Genomic DNA, 16,395 nt, shown 5'->3' with positions numbered 1-16,395 from the left:
TCACGGCACTCAGCAGCCCTCTGCTTCCTGCTGCGTGGCTTGAGGAAATCATGATTTCCTCATGCCATGATTTTCACTCAAAAATCATGACCCTCCACTTCCGGGGGGCCAGAGGCTGCTGCTCAAACATGCAGGGTTTCCCCAGGCCATTCACTCCCAGCATCCAAGGACATTGCTCCAGGCATGGGCTTTGCTTGGAGGCCCTGAGCAGATTCCATCTTCCTCTGGGGAACTTTCTCTGACTGTCCAGTCCTGAACCATCCTTTCCTCTGCAGAATCATCAAAGCGTCTATTCCTGTAGCTCTGCCCCTTCGAATGGGGCCCACTTTCCCGAAGGCGTTTTGCTATGTCCTGCCCCGTGCCTCTGTAAATGCTGTTCCCCCTGTAAGAATGCCTTTCCCTTCCTCTCCTCTTTCCTCAAGACTGAGATCCTGGGAAACTTTCTCTCATCTCCCAGGAGGAGAGTACCACTCCTTTCTAAGTGCCCCACTGAATTGCCTGCAACTGCAGTTGTCATGTTGAACAAGTGTTTACTGTCTCATCACTATAAGGTTGTAAACTTCATGAGAGCGTGATTCATGACCAACATCTTCTTTACTTCTGTATCCTGCACTTTGCAAAGTACCGTACATAGAGTAGACACCTGACAAACATCTACTGAACAGAACTCTTACCCTACCATCTTTTCCTGTCTTACCAAAGGAATATGTTACCGTGTAAGCTTGTGAATAATCTCCAGTGAAGGTATCAGTTAATTGTTTTGGACTAGAAATAGAAGACCATGCCACAGATCTTCAGAAAGATCCCCTCATGGTAGGAGCTTTGAGAGCGCTTCCCACCCTTGCCTCCACCTTTCTTCCTTAAGAGAGAAACATGCGAAATAGACATTTTAAAAAGCCACAAACCTTAGGTTTGCTCAGATCAGAGAGGAACCAGGTGTGACGGGCGTCTGACTCATGCTCTGTGGCCTCCATCCTGTCCGTCCTCACAAAATGCACAGCAGGAAAGAAGGAATGTACTTAGTTTTCTTCTGGGCAGAAAAGGGGTTCAGTAGAAGTACTGAAAGGCTTGGAGGAAGGCTCAGTGTGCTGTGTCTGCTTCTGGGATGGTCCTGGATTTGGTGCATGAGGTGGGCTAGGGTGCTGGGCTAGGGTGGTGGGCCAGAGTGGCGGGCTAGTGTGGTGTGCTAATGTGGTGGGCCAGGGTGGTGGGGTAGGGTGGTGGGCCAATGTGATGGGTTAAGGTGGTAGGCTAGGGTGGTGGGCTAGGGTGGCGGGCTGGTAAGAGCAGTGAAACGGTGTGTGGAAGGCCAAACCAATGGAGTGCAGTGGGCAGTGAGCCTGCTAACTGAAAGGACACCTGTGGTGTGAGCGCAGAATGTGGGTCTTCTGAAGGCTTCTCTGCACCTCCACCTGGGGGTTCATGCTCAGGACCCTGAGGTCAAATTATGATGGTGCATTTAGAACCTTCTAAGAGTCAAGTAAGGAGGGCAAAAGGTCATGGGCCACTTTCAATTTACGCTGACCCCTCTTCGCATGGATGCAAGTGACCCCATCTCACCTGCCCCAGACAAACACTATAGCAAGGGCTGCACTGGCTGCAGGATGGAAATGCTGGGTGAGTTAAAGACATGAAGGAGAACACTGACCCCATGGGCATCAGCTCACTCCTGACATCAACAGGAGACGGGTGAGCAGAGTGCCAACTCCCTTTTTTCATGAAGCTTAATGTTTTCCTTTTTTTAAAAAAATTCCTCATTCTAGACCTCGGCCTCTGACTTATTTTGCTTTATCTAATTCTTGTTTCAGCAGCTGCTTCTCAGAGTTCACACCCACCTTCTGCTGTGGCTCACTGCAGTATTCGAACAACTATGATACTTTCCCTCAAAGAACTCACTTTTCTATTAGAATGCAATCAGAAATTCCAGTTTTAGGCTGTTGGGCTTCCTTCTTAATTTTATTTTGTTAGTTTTTTGCATGCCTAGGCATGCATTAGAAATTTAGTTTAGTCCTGAAGATGAAGATGAAGGTTACTGTCATTATTGCTTCTCAGAAATATGCTCTAAAGATAGTAATTTTTGAACGGAATGGCATCCTCGGTGGGCAGCAGCCTGCTACATGAGTCTGTGTCTGTTTCTGAAATATATGTACTGACAGCTATTCTGTTCATTCTATCAAATTATCAACTTGTTAAATACCTTTTGTGATAATATATCATAATGGTGACAAGAGCAACAATTCAGTGAACTTTGACTGATAATGGATGATAATCACAATGATCAGACAAAGAAATCGTTTTCTCACCTACCAAATTACTGAAGAGGCTACCCAGTGAAAACAAGCGGAGTTTCTGCTACTGACTGCAGCAAATGTGGTCTCGTTATGAAAGCCTCAAGAACCTTCTTTTCCAACCCTTGACATTTTAGTTTTGTTATAAGGACTTTGTTATATTAATAGCCGTTTTCAGAAGGAGAGAAACAATGTGTGAAGTAGATATAAACAATATGGAGATAAGCAGAAAGTAGCCCTCCGACAATGACATTCAGGCGTCCTTCTTTTGAGCTATCTCCATCCTAGAGTGAGTCAAACAGCCCAGCCAGTGTGACCTGAATCTTGATGGTTTTTTCTGCCCTTATATGGAATGTATCTTGAGGAAAAGCACAAAGAACCCACCAGCACAGATGATGTGCAAACTCTATAACTGGCTTAGAATTATGGGAACTTTAGGAACGTCTGTTTTCCCGTGCAAGTTGTCTAACTTGCAGAAACATTTGTAATTTGCCTACTGCCATATTAAAATCTAGATAAGGTCCCTCATTTACCAGAAGACTTCGTTGCTTTCTTATCTGCTTTTGAGACATCTTGTAATAAGAGTTGTGTGTGTGTGTGCTTTTTTTTTCCTTTTGGGTCTGTAGTGCTTTTTCAATCAATGTAGCTGACACCAGATAATTTCAGCACAAGGGATATATCATACTGGTCCTGTATGAACATTGACCTAATTTAGTTAATCTTAGATTATTTATCCAGAATATCTCGTCTGTGAATATTTGAAAGTATATAACCATTGTAGTCCTTAGGGGAAAGAAGAAAAACAGAAAGCAAATGAGAATCTCTCTGGCTTTATAAGGTGATGATGCAAATGAGGCTGTGTAATACATATACTAAACGAACAGACCATCCTACAAATCCAAAGTCAGAGTGCTGGAGCTTCCAATGAGATGCTGATGGCTCTTTAACAGGATACGTGCTACTTTTTTAGTTTCTTCTTTGGCATTTTTTTAAAACATGTAGTTTGATTAAAGAATAAAATATTTTTACTAGTTTCCTTACTTAAATTTTAACAAGAGTGATATTCCCCAAAGAGTTAATACCAAAATCAACCATCTCAATTAGTTTACCCACAAAACTTGGCTCATCCTTGGTATTTCACAACATTTTCTTTTTCCTTTAGTTAAATTCAATTTAGCCAAAAATAGAACAATAAGTGGACAACATACTAATAATGAGCAACAGGACAGTTCCTTTTAGGATAAAAAAATTTTAATTGTATTCAAAATTATCTATGAGACACTTCCATTATTGGCAAAGTAGACTTAACCTCACATTTTTTGTTGCATTTTTAAAATTAATTATACAACTCTCAAGATAAATACATAAAATTATAATGTGTGTATATGAAGCCTGTATGCAGAATTTTTGTGTTGCAGTTATACTGAATTTATTGAAAATAACATTCTTGGAGCAATCTCTTTTCACTTATCATCAAAAGGTAAAATATAACTTCTGATTTTTATAACTTCACTTCTAGAAATCGTGGTTAATATGTAAAATAGTTTTAAATACCTTCTTTAAAATAAAATGTTGGCAAATATGGTCTCCTGCAACTTCCATGACCAAAGTATGACTTCACAGCTTTTTGAAGCTGTGAATCAATTATAGGAGTAAAAAGGAATTCCACTCTTGATGAGTAGAAGCATTTTCCCAGATGTAAATTCTTGCTCAAACTTTCTGTTTGTTTCCTTTGTTTTGGTAGGTGGTGGCAGCGAGAGGTGTGTGTGGAAAAATTAAAGCAGAAAAGTTCCAAAATGCTGACCTGAGATTGGAAAGTAACAGGAATGCGGGCTTTCGAACTGTGCAGACATCACACAGTCTCCTTGGTCATGCATATCTCGTCGTTATCAAACACTGGGAGCCAGATTCTTCAGACATTACCACAGAGTTCATGTAAGATTGCTGACTGAGATCACAATACGGTAATTAGATGGAATTAAAGTTAAAATGGAAAGAAAATGAATCGAGAAGTAAAATACAAGGTGTAATTACCCCCCCCCCACCCCGCCCCCACCGCCCCATTGAAAGAAAAGGAGCTTTGAGAACAGATTGTGTTACAAAACCAACTTCAGAATGGCTCTGAGCAGGCCTCCCCCGCGGCCATGTGCTCAGCCTTCTCCATCATTTTTGCTTTTTCCTTTGCCTTTTCTGAAGGATCTGTGAGAAGGTCTCACACTGCCCAGCAGGAAGATAATGCGCAAATAGCCATGTAGGTAATTACAAAGTTCTTAAGAGCTACATTTTTAGAAAGCAAAAAGAAGGCGAAATTTCAATATATATTTTATTTAACCTAAGGTATCTAAAATATAATCATTTCAACCTGTGATCAATATTTTAAGTGATTACTGAGGTGTTTCATATGCTTTTGAGTACTGCATCTAGAAAATCTCATGCGTGTTTTACACCCAGCAGCACACCTCACTGCAGACGGGCCCTGCTCTCCGTGCTCAGTAGCCATTGGGGGCCAGTGGCCACCATCCCAGACAACACAAGTCCAAGGGCAGCGAGGAAAATGCACTGAGCAAAGCCTGAACCTGGAAGCACTGAAAACAGTGAGAACCCAGAGCACCTCAGCAGCCTCAGGCAGGAGCCTACTCAGAAAACGCAAGAGAAGAGGAACTGTTGAAACTGAGAAATAAAATGTCCTCATTCTCCATTTTCTGCTATAGTTGTTGAATTCCTATAAGGAAATTATAATCTATAAGGAAATTCTGTCCCTAAGCTAGTAACCTTCCAGCTATGTGACTTTCCCTCCCATGAGAAGTCCTGCCCAGCCAGTAAGAGCCGCCTTGGTGTTCAGCCAGCCCTGGACACTGTGGAGACGCAAGGGGATTGCAGTGCGTGTGTGTGTGCGTGCTGCTGCAAGTATGCAACTGTGTCACGTGTAAGAGTGAGTACCTGTGAGTCTATCACATCTGTGAATCGCGTGTAAGTATGTGTGATTTGCATGTGTGTGTGTGTGAGATTGATTCTGGGAATTTGTGTGAGTGTGTAGGAATGTGTGTGACACGTGTGCAAGTGAATGCGTGTGTGAGAAGGGGGGAAAGGCCAGAGCAAGCCAAGGGTCACTGGCTCTGGCACTGGCCAGAACCACTGGGTATCCTGGAGAGTTCTTTGTGCAGGGAAGAGAGGCCCAATCTGTGCCCAGAGCTTCCATGGATTATCAGCTCCGCCCCCCAATGATGCCCTCTACATCCCCTCAGCAGACAGATTTTGAACACCCACAATTAGCCAGGCACTGTCCCCCCGCCCCTGGGGAGACATCAGTGACCTGGACTAGCCATCAGTGACCCAGGCTGGCAGAAACTCTCTATGCAACTTCCTGGGATTCCCCTCCCACAGCCACATCTCCAAAAAGCCGGCCTCTGACTTGGAGCCCTGTCCCTAGCCTTCCGCAGCCTTACCTGCACGTGGAGTGGCAGGAACTGGGGCCAGAGGATGGAGGCAAGGTTGCCCAGGCACACACGAGGAACCTTCTGCAGGGTCTGATCTGTGACTTTCCAGAGTCTTCAAGCCACATCGTACTATTCTCCAGGAGAAAACAAAATGGTGTTTCAGTTCAAAGGTATCCACATACACATAGAACCCCCCACTTACCCTGCCCACCCGGTAGCTTTTTCCTGGGTCTAGATGAGTCCACTTTCAACCCCGGCCCTCAACCAAATATGACACACCCAATAGATAGATTTCCTCCATGTATTTCCCTGTTGTTGTGTTTACAAAAACATTATTGGTTGCACTAGTCCTTCACATCCTACGCCCTCCTTTTGTTAGAAGGAGGGCAGGCACTTTGGGGGCCTGGGCGCTCAAGGAAGGCCTCGCGGGGGCAGGAGAGGCCTTGGGGTGTGCAGGGGAGAACCTGCCTCTCTGCCATCTTCCACCTTAAAGTTTAGTCCTCGGCTCTGACCTGGCGGCTTTCTCTTCTTATAGGAAGTTTTTCCAGCCTCAGATGCGGCAGAGGGGAGGGCAGCTTGGAGTCCTGTGAGGAAGCGGAAAGACACATTAGTGGCGATCCTGGGGCCGAGAAGAACTAGCATTGTTCAGGGGAGGAAAACTGCCTCTGCCGGTGCCTGCGGTCTCCCACGAATCTGAGGGTCCCTCAGGCTCTAAGGGTGGTTTGTGCTCCCGGGTTCTAGCGCCCTTGGGTCTCCTTCGCTGGTCCCCCGCCCTGCACCCACCCCGGGGCATCAGGAGCACGCTTCCCCACCGTCCAGGTTCTAGAGGAAGGAGGCCATTTGGGCAGGTGCGGGCAGGGGACAGGGTGTGGAGAGCGGGAGTGCAAGCAGGTCCTTAAGTCACACGCCTTGTCTCAGGATGGGGACTGGAAGTTTATGAGCTGCTTGCAATCCTGCAGCTTGAAGATCTGGCCTGACATTTTAACTGGTTTGCTTTAGGGCGCGCAGTCTCTCTGACCTGCATTGTTGTGGGTTCACCCTAAAGGATATGACTTCAGAAACGATTAAAACAGAAGATGATGCTGTGAAATTCACTCGACTTGATATCTGGGCCTCTTTTGGTGAATTTAAACTCACAACATTAAAGCTACACTTGAGAGAAAACGGGAAAATGTCCAAATCTCAGGTCATTCGAGTCAGACATCCTTGCTCAGAACCCCAAGGAAGGCTTTTAAAGTTGCAGAACGCAGCAGAAGGAGGAGAGCAGGGATCCCCCGAGGCCCCACTTGCGAAAGACCCCCTCCCCGGGTCCCTCCTCCTCTTCCTACCCCTATCAACGTTGGAGGGGTCTGGACTTTGAAACTTGTCACGGGGAAAAGAATCTTCGCCGGGAAGGCTGCTAATGAATTCAGACTGCATAGTTCTCAAAATCTGATGTTTTGCAATGATGACATTAGCGTGGCGGCCGAGGGTCCGAGCCCAGAAAGTCTGCGCAGCTGCTCGGCGCTTTGAGCGCCCGGGACAATGGGCGCAGTGTTTGGGCCTCGGCCTCTCCAGGCCATTTGCATACCCCGTTCTGCCTGAGTGACCAGCGGATCTGCGGCAGGGAGCAGCATTGTCCACGGATCACTTCAAGATGACCGAGGTGACAAGAGCCAGGTGAGCGATGGGGCGGGACCTTCCCCAGGTCACGAGAAGAAAACGTGGGGAGAGCCTTGGCTAGAGCCTGGTTTGTTGATTCTCGAGGTGGGATTTACTTATTTGCTCCTAAAACCCTCATCAGATGTTGTAGGGGAAATTCGAGATTTAAAGATTTTTAACAAGAATTTACAAAGCCTCATTTTGGGAGTAATTTGGGGTCGTCCTTTATCTGAAAAATCCAGTGACCTTACGGCATTTTATTTCATTGTATTCTTTCACTCTTCCAAGTTTAAGAGTTCCACTGCCAAAGGAAAGCAGTTTCATTCTCTATAGCCAAAAGCTGTCACCAGTTGAGTCTGAATTTGTTATTTTCCAGAAACACCATTTTGAAAAGTTGCGACTGAGGCCCCTTGGCCTGCAAATCCGAGCTGCAGAGCGCCTGAAGCCCGGACGTTAAACCTCCAATCACCAGCCAGGGCAGCTCCGGCTGGGACAGCGCGGGCGCGCGGCCCCTCCACCGCCTCCAAACGGAGCGCGCTTGACGCCCCTGTTTTGACTTCAGCTCAGAAAGACAAGTCTTTGTAATGCAAGTTCCTCTTCCCTAGAGAGTTGATGCACCACCTGCCACCATCTCTACCCCTAGCCCTGGAGCAGCCTGCAGAACTGGGACTCTTTTGCGTATTTCAATCTTGGGGCGTGTAACTGTTGCCAATAATTTTCAGAGACCTGGATCCTTAAGGAGGGAGTCCTGGGGGAGGGACCTGAGGTGGGAACGGGTGGGTGGGACAAAGGGCGAAGCCAGAAAAACCTAGACGACGGGAGGGAGGCGAGGGCCTGAGGGCAACGTTTCTCCCAAATGAAACACGCTGCGTTCTGGCACCCACGGCTCCTCCTGCGCCTGGACCCCCAGGCCCCGCCGCTATGCCCCCAGGGCCTCCCGAGGCCTTGCTCCACCCAGGCTGCTCCGGGTCCGCAGCCCCACAGGCCCTCCTCCCCTCACCCCTCCTCCTCCCTCCGCCTCCCGCATCCCCGCACCACCCACTCGAGCAAAAAGCAAGTCAAACAAGTCCTGGGGAAGGCGCCCTACAGCCCTCGCCCGCGGGCAGCAACAACTGGGCACACCGCGTCTCGGGCGGTAGCGGAGCTGGCCAGCACCGGCCCCGCCAGAGCCCGGGAGGCGTCTCCAGGTCCCCACCCGCGTTCGCTGCGGATTGCAGCGACGCTCATCTCGGGAATATAACGATTAATCCAACCGCAGGTTTCCAGATAAGTGATTGTGATGGAGACTGTTGGCGAGAAAATAGACAATTATCCGCTGTTAGCTTTACATAAAGATCGCATTAACTCAAATTAGTTATCAGACAAAAGAGCGTCGGCGCGCGCGCCCTGCCTGCCCGCGCCCTGCCCGCGGGGACCCCGGGCACAACCAGGCCCAGGGCACTGCAGGCAGGGCCGAGGCCTCGGCAGGGCGCGAGGAGAGGGGCATGCACGAGGGGGCTCCAAGCTCCGGCCCCGCGGGGACTGCGTGTTGCGCCCTCCTAGACGCAGCGCGGGGCTCCGGACCCAGACAGGGTGGCCTTCCCAGGCCGGCCCGGAGCTGCAGCTCCTGGTCGAGCCCTCCCCGCCCCCCAGCGCTCCCCTCTGCTGCGCTCGCGCTCCGGGCTGCGCCCCTCCCGCCCCCGCGTCCCGCTGCAGCAGTCACTCTTCCCCCGAGCGCTCGGCGAGGCGCTGCCCTTTTCTTTCTGGCGCCCGCAGCCGCAAGTTTCCGGTCCCTGAGCGCGAGAAGACGTAGTTAATGACTTGGGGAGGGAACTGCCCCTCTACCCCGCCGCGCAATCAAACTCGCAGCAAAAGCGTTCTCGGCCAAGCGACTCTTAGACAACGGCCCCGTGCCTTGCCGTCCCCACTCCACGCGTGCGGTCACTGCCCCTTCCGGGGTCGCTCTCTGCGGGGCCGCGCTGCCACGCGGGCAGGGGAAGGGACCAATGGGAAAGGTGGGCTGGGGGGAAAGGGCGCAGAGCGACCCCGGAGCTGGGTGTTCGTGGCCTGGGGACACCGGCTGAGACTCGGCCGTGCGGCCTGGACGCCGAGCAGAAGTTTCGCACTGTCCACGCGCCGCGTGGCCTCCTGGCGTGCTCTTTCTCCCGTGTCCCCACTAGGGTTGCCACCGGCCCGCCGGAACACAGATTTGCGCAAACGCACAGCCCAGTGCCCTGAGCCCCGGCCTGGCCGCAGCGCCCAGCGGGGTTCCCCCCTGTCGCCCGCGCGCGCGCTGGCGGCAGTGCTCCCGCCCGGGCTAGCCTTGCTGGGCCCCCAGGGTCCCCGGGCCCCGCTGAATAGGGCGGATAATGACCCCCGGTTCCCAAGGCAGGCTTTCTGCTGCCTGGTGAGCCTTGGATTTGTGTGGTCCAAGCCTTTCCCAGCTTGTCCCATTCTGTCACCGGGATAAGGGGCTCCCTCGGCTCGTTTGCACCTGCGTCGCTTTTGGCTCCTTCAGGAATGCGCTGAAGCTTGTAATCAGCTTTGTGAAGCCATTGAGTGCACGGCTGAGTGAAACTTCCAAAGCTCGAGGAAAACGGGCCGGCTGAATGGGAGCCAGCATGGGGCTTCTCTCCAAGCCTCCGCGCTGCCAAATTCCAGCAGAGCCCCTCACAATCGCTCCGCGCGGGCTTGACTGCTTTCCCCACACTGAGAAAAGTAAGAAAAGAAAAGCAAAAATACCAGTCACCGAGGTTAGCCGCTTGTTCCCAGATTAATGGCAAACGGCCCCCTCCTCCTCCCCGCGCCCCCGCCCCCGCCCCCCCCCTCTAGCATAGCGCAAGGATTCAGGAAACACGGCAGAGGGGAGGGGAGGACAGTTATTAATAACTCCCCATCTGATTTCACATTTTCTGTCCCCTGCCCGGGGCGGGGGTCCTCGCGCCAAGCGCGCAGTCCCCCCGCCTGCAGGTGCTGAGCTGGGCTGCAAGCCCCAGGTCTGCCGCGGGCCGGTGGCCTGGGGAGGTCTAAGCAGGCTTGGCTGTGCGCCTTGCTCCAGTAGAGGAGTTAAAGCCAAACCTAAGATTTCCCAAAACTAGCACTGCAAAGCCTCCACAGTACTCCTAACAGGAAACAAAACAACAAACCAGCCCTGGGCCTCCAGTGACCTCCATCCCCACATCCACTCAGCAGGGCTGGCGCCTGGAAACAGGCACCTCTGGATTTCAGGGGCTTGGGAAAGAGGAGGCGCAGGGAAGGGCGGACTTCTCTGACACCCAGGGTGTGTGTGTCGGGTGTGTGTGTCTTCTTGCAGATAGTTAAGAGTAGAGGTGCCGGCACCTGGGAGGACCCCCCGCCCCACCCCCTTGCGCGCCTCCCTGTCTGGTTCCAGAAGACAGGCGTTGTCCAGAGGTTCTTACCAAGGGTCTAGCTCTTCAGACCAGTGCCTCCCAGGGCTGCCTCCCAGGCCCCTGGGTCCCTCCCTCCCAATCAAGGTAAATGAGGGTTCCAGGCTGGCTTTCCTTCCAAAAAAGGAGATTCTTGGCAGCCTGTAGAAAAGCAACCAGCTTGCAGAAGGCAAGCACGTGGGCATCAACATTCGAGGCCCGGCTTCCTCCCCACAGCTAGCTCCTCCAGGGCAGGGCTCCTTCCTCCTGCCGTTTCACCCTATGGTCCTGGAACAGTGGCTGGCAGTGTGTGCAGAGGAGATGCCCAATACCTATTCATCGAACGAATGCTGTCCAGTTTTACCTCTCAAAATTCCAGGACTGCAAGCAGGTCTTCTGGAAGGGAAATATGGAAGCTTTTCTCTGGATGGCTCATAGGACCCTCTCACCAGTGAAACTGCGTAGGCATTACTTGTGGGAAAGAAAGTGAAGACATTATGATCTACGTGTAAAACTCTTTTTACAATGGCTGTGCATTTCTTTTGCTAATTAATTCTTGCCACCATGCATTGGACTCCTTTCCTTTTCTGCAAGCACAAACAGTAAGCACAAGTTTTAATATCTGAGCCAGACTTCCATTCCTTCTAGTAAACACATGCTCAGGCCTGCCAGGTTTTCTTTCTCCTGCTGCAGAACCTTGCTTTTGTAGAGGCACCACAATGTCTGACTGCTGCTCTGTGCTATAAATAGTCCCCTGGTGGATCGAAAGGTTTAATGGGCCTCTTTAAATACCTAACTTAGTATAAAGCCCCGGGAGAATCACATTAACAGGCAAAGAAGAGGAAGAAGAGAGCTCCCCCTGTAGATGCCCTATTACAGCATTCTTGGAGTTCCGGAACAGGCAGGACTTTTCCTATTTATATACATTAATGTGCATGAGAAGCTGCAGCACGCTGGCGCCAGGAGGGGCTGTGGCGGTGAAGCGGTGCATCTAAGCCAGGAGGAGGTGGCACTTAAAGAGGTCAAGTGATTTGCCCAGAATTACCCAGGGGCATCGTGACTGTTATCAGTAATAATAAGAAGTCAGAAAAATCAGTGGATGCTTTGTCCTGTTTTTAAACACATCAGATAGTCCTGCTTAAGAGCAAGGAACACCCCCACCCCCAGCCAGTTCTGAATCACCAAAGGTGGCACAATGGCAGAATTGGTGAGTCGCAAAGAAAAGTTGAATCCCTTGCTATGCCAAGACTTTGTGCATCCATTCGTGGACCCTAAAATGCTTTGAACATTCCAAATTCATACCACCCATTTTGACAGTTAAAGTTTACTTTTGATGATAAAGTTTTACATGTTGTTTTCAGCAATGTTTCTCCTTCCAACCATTCTCAGTAACAAGTCAGGAGGATATGCAGTAATTCAGAAATTAGTGAAATTTCATTCCTGGTGGGGGTGTTGGATTAAGAGGCTGGGAGAGTGTGAAGCAAGTCAACGTGTAATTGCATGATAAGGCTCTCACGAGGAATTTATTGGCCAAGTTGCTATTTCTATTCCTTCCTAATCTCGTTTAGCACATTCATTCTCTGCAATCTGTCTCCATAATCTTCTGTAGCAGAATGGCAGCCAACAGAAGCATGCATGTTTGGAGAGAAGAGAAAATATGCAGAGGCGTGATAAACTGATGCTAATTATCCATATTTAGGACACGGAGTGCAGAAGATCAAGGTTTACAAATCACAAGCCCGAGCCCGTGATGATGGCTTCCGCGTGTGGAATACATTGGAGGAGACCAGATAAGGGTTTCATGGGCAGGAGAGATTTATTGGTCAAAGGGTTCACCTTCCACTTTTCCACTTTTATATAGCAGTAAATTATTTAGGCTAAATTCACCAGAACATTACTCTTTCATTTGGCGATGTGCCATGGCTTGCTCTTTCTTTGTGTCTTTTCAATGCAAATCCTTGTAGTTTAACATCAGTTGATAAGAAACAAATAATTGAAGTAATAGGTAATTCCCTTTAAATCGTGCATATAGGATGGTCCCAGAAAGAATGAGATGAGGTAGAGAGCAGAGGGCTGAAACTGAAGCAATAGCAACCTCAACCCTTAAATGGCATAGCTATCAGGAAAAAAAAAAAAAAATGTAGATATTCACTGCATGTATGTGTTCACATCTCTGTGAGCTCCAAGCCAGCATGCTTGTGGTAAGAATAGGTGTTCTAGTGTAGCACCAATATGGCTGATTTTCCTGTCTGGAATCGCGATCATTTAAAATTTAAAAAAATCTAAACATAGTTTCTCTTCCCTCCACTATTCCCACATCACCTCCAACTGATTTAATATTTACAATTGGCTCTCGGCGCTCTCCAAGACTTCTGGCTCTGACAAAAGACACAGAAAGAATTCAGACCCGAAGTATCTTGTGGCATGACTGCAAGGTCAGTGGTAGAGACTTTTCTGTATTACAGAAATTGCCTTCTAAACTTTCCAGAGAACAAGCACAGATGTAGCACAGGAGTTTGCTGCGAGTGGGCATGCTTATTTAAAAATTTATAAGATTAACTTAACCCCATTCGATGGTACTAACTTTGATTTCTTTTTTTTTTTTTTTTTTTTTGAGGAGTTGAGGGAACTCATTTTTAGCTTTGGTACCAAATGAGAAACTGGTCTCCTAGAGTTTTCGTTTGTAGATTATTTTAGTTGATGGGAGCGGGGCACAAAGCAACAGAAATTCTCTGTTGAATACACACTGCAAACCAGCATGAAGCACTCAGTATAAGGACAAGCGGTTTTTAGAATAAAAAGAGTTATGCAAAAGTTTGGGGCTATAATTTATAATCCCTACGTAAAGAAGTATCAGGAAAAAATAACTGATCTTTGACACAAACAATTTTTTACACCTGAGACCATCTGGACAAGAAATTATCTGTAGGCTACCTCCACATACACACACTTTTTCTGTTTCAACAAGCCTAAGATGCCATTTATGATAAGATGCATCTTTATTTTACATGCTGCTGTGAAAGGAAACACTCTGCCAGTTGTAATTCTAAGTTGTCACTGATGGTAATGGTGCATTTAGATTCCAGAGATGATAAAAATATTTAAAATGGGTGTCTTAGAACCAGAGAAATACAATATGCGTTGTTGAGTTCATTGAATAATGAGTTTGTAACATTTTGTCCAAAATATTTTCAAAATTACCCATTGTTCTATAGAAATTAACTTTGTTGTAAATTAGTAAATGTGTCAATAATCGTATGTAACTCACGCAACCCCGACTCTATAGATAGGCAGAGTTTAGAAATGTAGAATTGAAACATTTATCCATTCCAGCCCACCTCACCCAAAGGAGAAAGAAAAGTTAAAAACATAAATATTCTCTAATCAGTAATAATCTAGCAATTGAGGCAAAAGATGTAGATTGCTGTTTTTTTTTTTTTTCCCAGAAATTATCAAAATTAGAGAAAGAACTCCAATTGTTCACTTTATTTGATACACATACGCATATTTGGTGCTTGCCAAAGTAAAGTGAACAATTTAGGCTGGTTCGTTTGGTTTTGGTTTTGGCACTGCAGATTGGATATGGTTAATTTGAATAATTTGGTTCCCAGAATCAGCTTCTCTCCCTAAATGACGGGTTTTTCTCTACATGATCTAAACTGTGCCTAAACTCTTTACCTGCAGATGCTCTCATATTCACCTTCAAATACCTCTCCCTCCCCGCACTGAGGACCCTATCAATCTAAGAAAACCAACCATAATTTTGAAAACAAGATTAAGTTCAGAGAGAGAGCAGCAATTTTCAAGGAACCAGTTAAACCTAATCTAATTAAATTTTAAAATGAAGTTAAAATTTTTAAATTGTCTAATTTAAAAGAGAAAAACCCGTTTTAAATTCTGGGAACCAAATTTTCAAAAATATCCAATTTGCCAAAACCAAAACCAAACGAACCAGCCTAAATTGTTCACTTTTTTGGCAAGCACCAAATATTTTTAAATTAGACAATTTAAAAATTTTAACTTCATTTTAAAATTAAATTTCGTGTTTCCTTGTAAGTTAGCTCGTGTTCAGACAGGCAGACGCGGAGACTAATCTTTCCTGCAATCGAAGTAGGCCTTGGCTGCACGTGGAAAGCACGAAGGGGAAAGGTACCCGCCAGCAGACCCAGGCGTTCTAAACATGCCCCACGGAGGCTGCGTGTGCCCGTGCAGGTGTGCGTGTGTGTTCCTGTGTGCTTACACTTGCCCATGCCTCGTGAGTGGCATCTGAATCATAGCAACTTGCAGCAGACAGCACTCGTGGTTCCTGCCAGCGTTAAGCACTGACCAAGCCCTGGTGCAGGAGAGAGCAGGGAGATGTAGAGAGGCCAGGGAGAGGAGCAAGGGAAGTGGAGAGAAGTGCAACTGTGAGTTAACATCTTTCTGGAAACCAACTTTGCTCCTCCTCACGGCTCCTGATGCCAAGCATGTGCGAATGTGAGCTGTGTGTTCAATGCTGCCTGCAGGTCTTTTTCTCACTGAAGGGAATGGTCAGCTGGGCCTGTGGCTGTTTTTCGCTTTTACCCTCCTCTTGGAACCTCTCCCCCAACCCTAGATGAATTAATCCACAAATGTCTATTCAGTACATGCAAACTGCAGTAAGCGTCTGGTTCATAAATACCTAGTTTCCATTGAATTTTCCAATAATGCAGAAGATGGTTCTGTGTGTTCGTCTTTGTGGATCACACTCCTGGACCACTTGAGGGGAGGCATTTTCATCTCTTTAAAACGATGTCTCAGGTTGTGGTTTCTTAACTGTGGGCCGTGTATACTGAGGTATCTGAAATAAACACAGAATTCCACTCATCATTCGTCTGTGCACTGGTTAGCAAGATGATTACAAGATACTCTAAACGTGCGTGGCGTGTTGGAACACACTTTCAGCTCCAATGACTTCAAATAGCTTATAAGTAAAACAAATAAACAGAATAATGGTGGGATTTATTTGGATTTATTCATTACGAGACTAACCAAGGCATGACATTTTCAGGCACATCTTAATTTTTACAGGAGCAGGAACGGCTTTCCTATCTTGGCGTGTTCATCCCACAAGCCTCAGGCCGTTATCTCTCTGGCCTGTCCCACAGCTTGAAGAGCCGACAGAGCACTGTGGGGGCTTTTGCAGCTCATGCATGGCTTGCCCCAGCTTCCACACATTAAAAGTGAAATAAATACCCAGGCCGACTCTCTTAGATTATGATCTGTGAGTTGATGTGTTAAATGAGCCTGTTGCCTTAAAGGTTATAAATGACAAGATTTTTATTATTACAAGTAATTTATAGCGATTTCCTGTTTGACATGACAGATCCTCGTGGAGAAGTCCAAATTTGCCTGCTTGACATACATTTATTTTAACACTTTTCCCCTTCTCCAAATTCTAGCATGTATTAACTACTGTTTGCCTAGGTGTCAATTTGCACCTGTGGGGTCTCCCTCTTGAGGCCTCAGTGGGGTCCCCTGGCCTCTATTCCAGCTGGCTGCCTGCATTTTAGCAGCTAATGTGGGTGATTACTGGCATATTTACTGTAATTTATAAAAATCACAGGAAATGACATTTTTATTAGTCACTGACTCCACCGTCACCAACTGCAATGGATGTTATGCATACAAATCCATTTTAAAAAA

The 16,395-nt window shown here is 47.5% G+C and overlaps 1 long non-coding RNA gene across 2 annotated transcripts in view; it reads right to left on the bottom strand.

The window, feature by feature from the left end:
• Window positions 1-5,749: 5,749 nt before the first annotated feature.
• LOC126940610 (uncharacterized) overlaps window positions 5,750-16,395 on the bottom strand; it is a 135,440-nt gene continuing 124,794 nt past the window's right edge. The window contains exons 3-5 of one of the 2 annotated variants that reach the window (XR_007720826.1): window positions 15,392-15,550; window positions 6,238-6,309; window positions 5,750-5,854 (exon numbers count right to left, since the gene is read on the bottom strand). This is a non-coding gene — a long non-coding RNA (uncharacterized LOC126940610). Of the gene's footprint in view, window positions 5,855-6,237; window positions 6,310-9,698; window positions 10,055-11,095; window positions 11,203-15,391; window positions 15,551-16,395 lie in introns of those variants that run through there. The other variant, XR_007720825.1, reaches the window with a different exon arrangement.

This window comes from Macaca thibetana, chromosome 17 (assembly GCF_024542745.1).
Source record: "Macaca thibetana thibetana isolate TM-01 chromosome 17, ASM2454274v1, whole genome shotgun sequence".
Taxonomy (NCBI): Eukaryota; Metazoa; Chordata; class Mammalia; order Primates; family Cercopithecidae; genus Macaca; species Macaca thibetana.
Note: the sequence above shows the minus strand (reverse complement) of the source record. Positions and strands in the feature narration are given on the sequence as shown.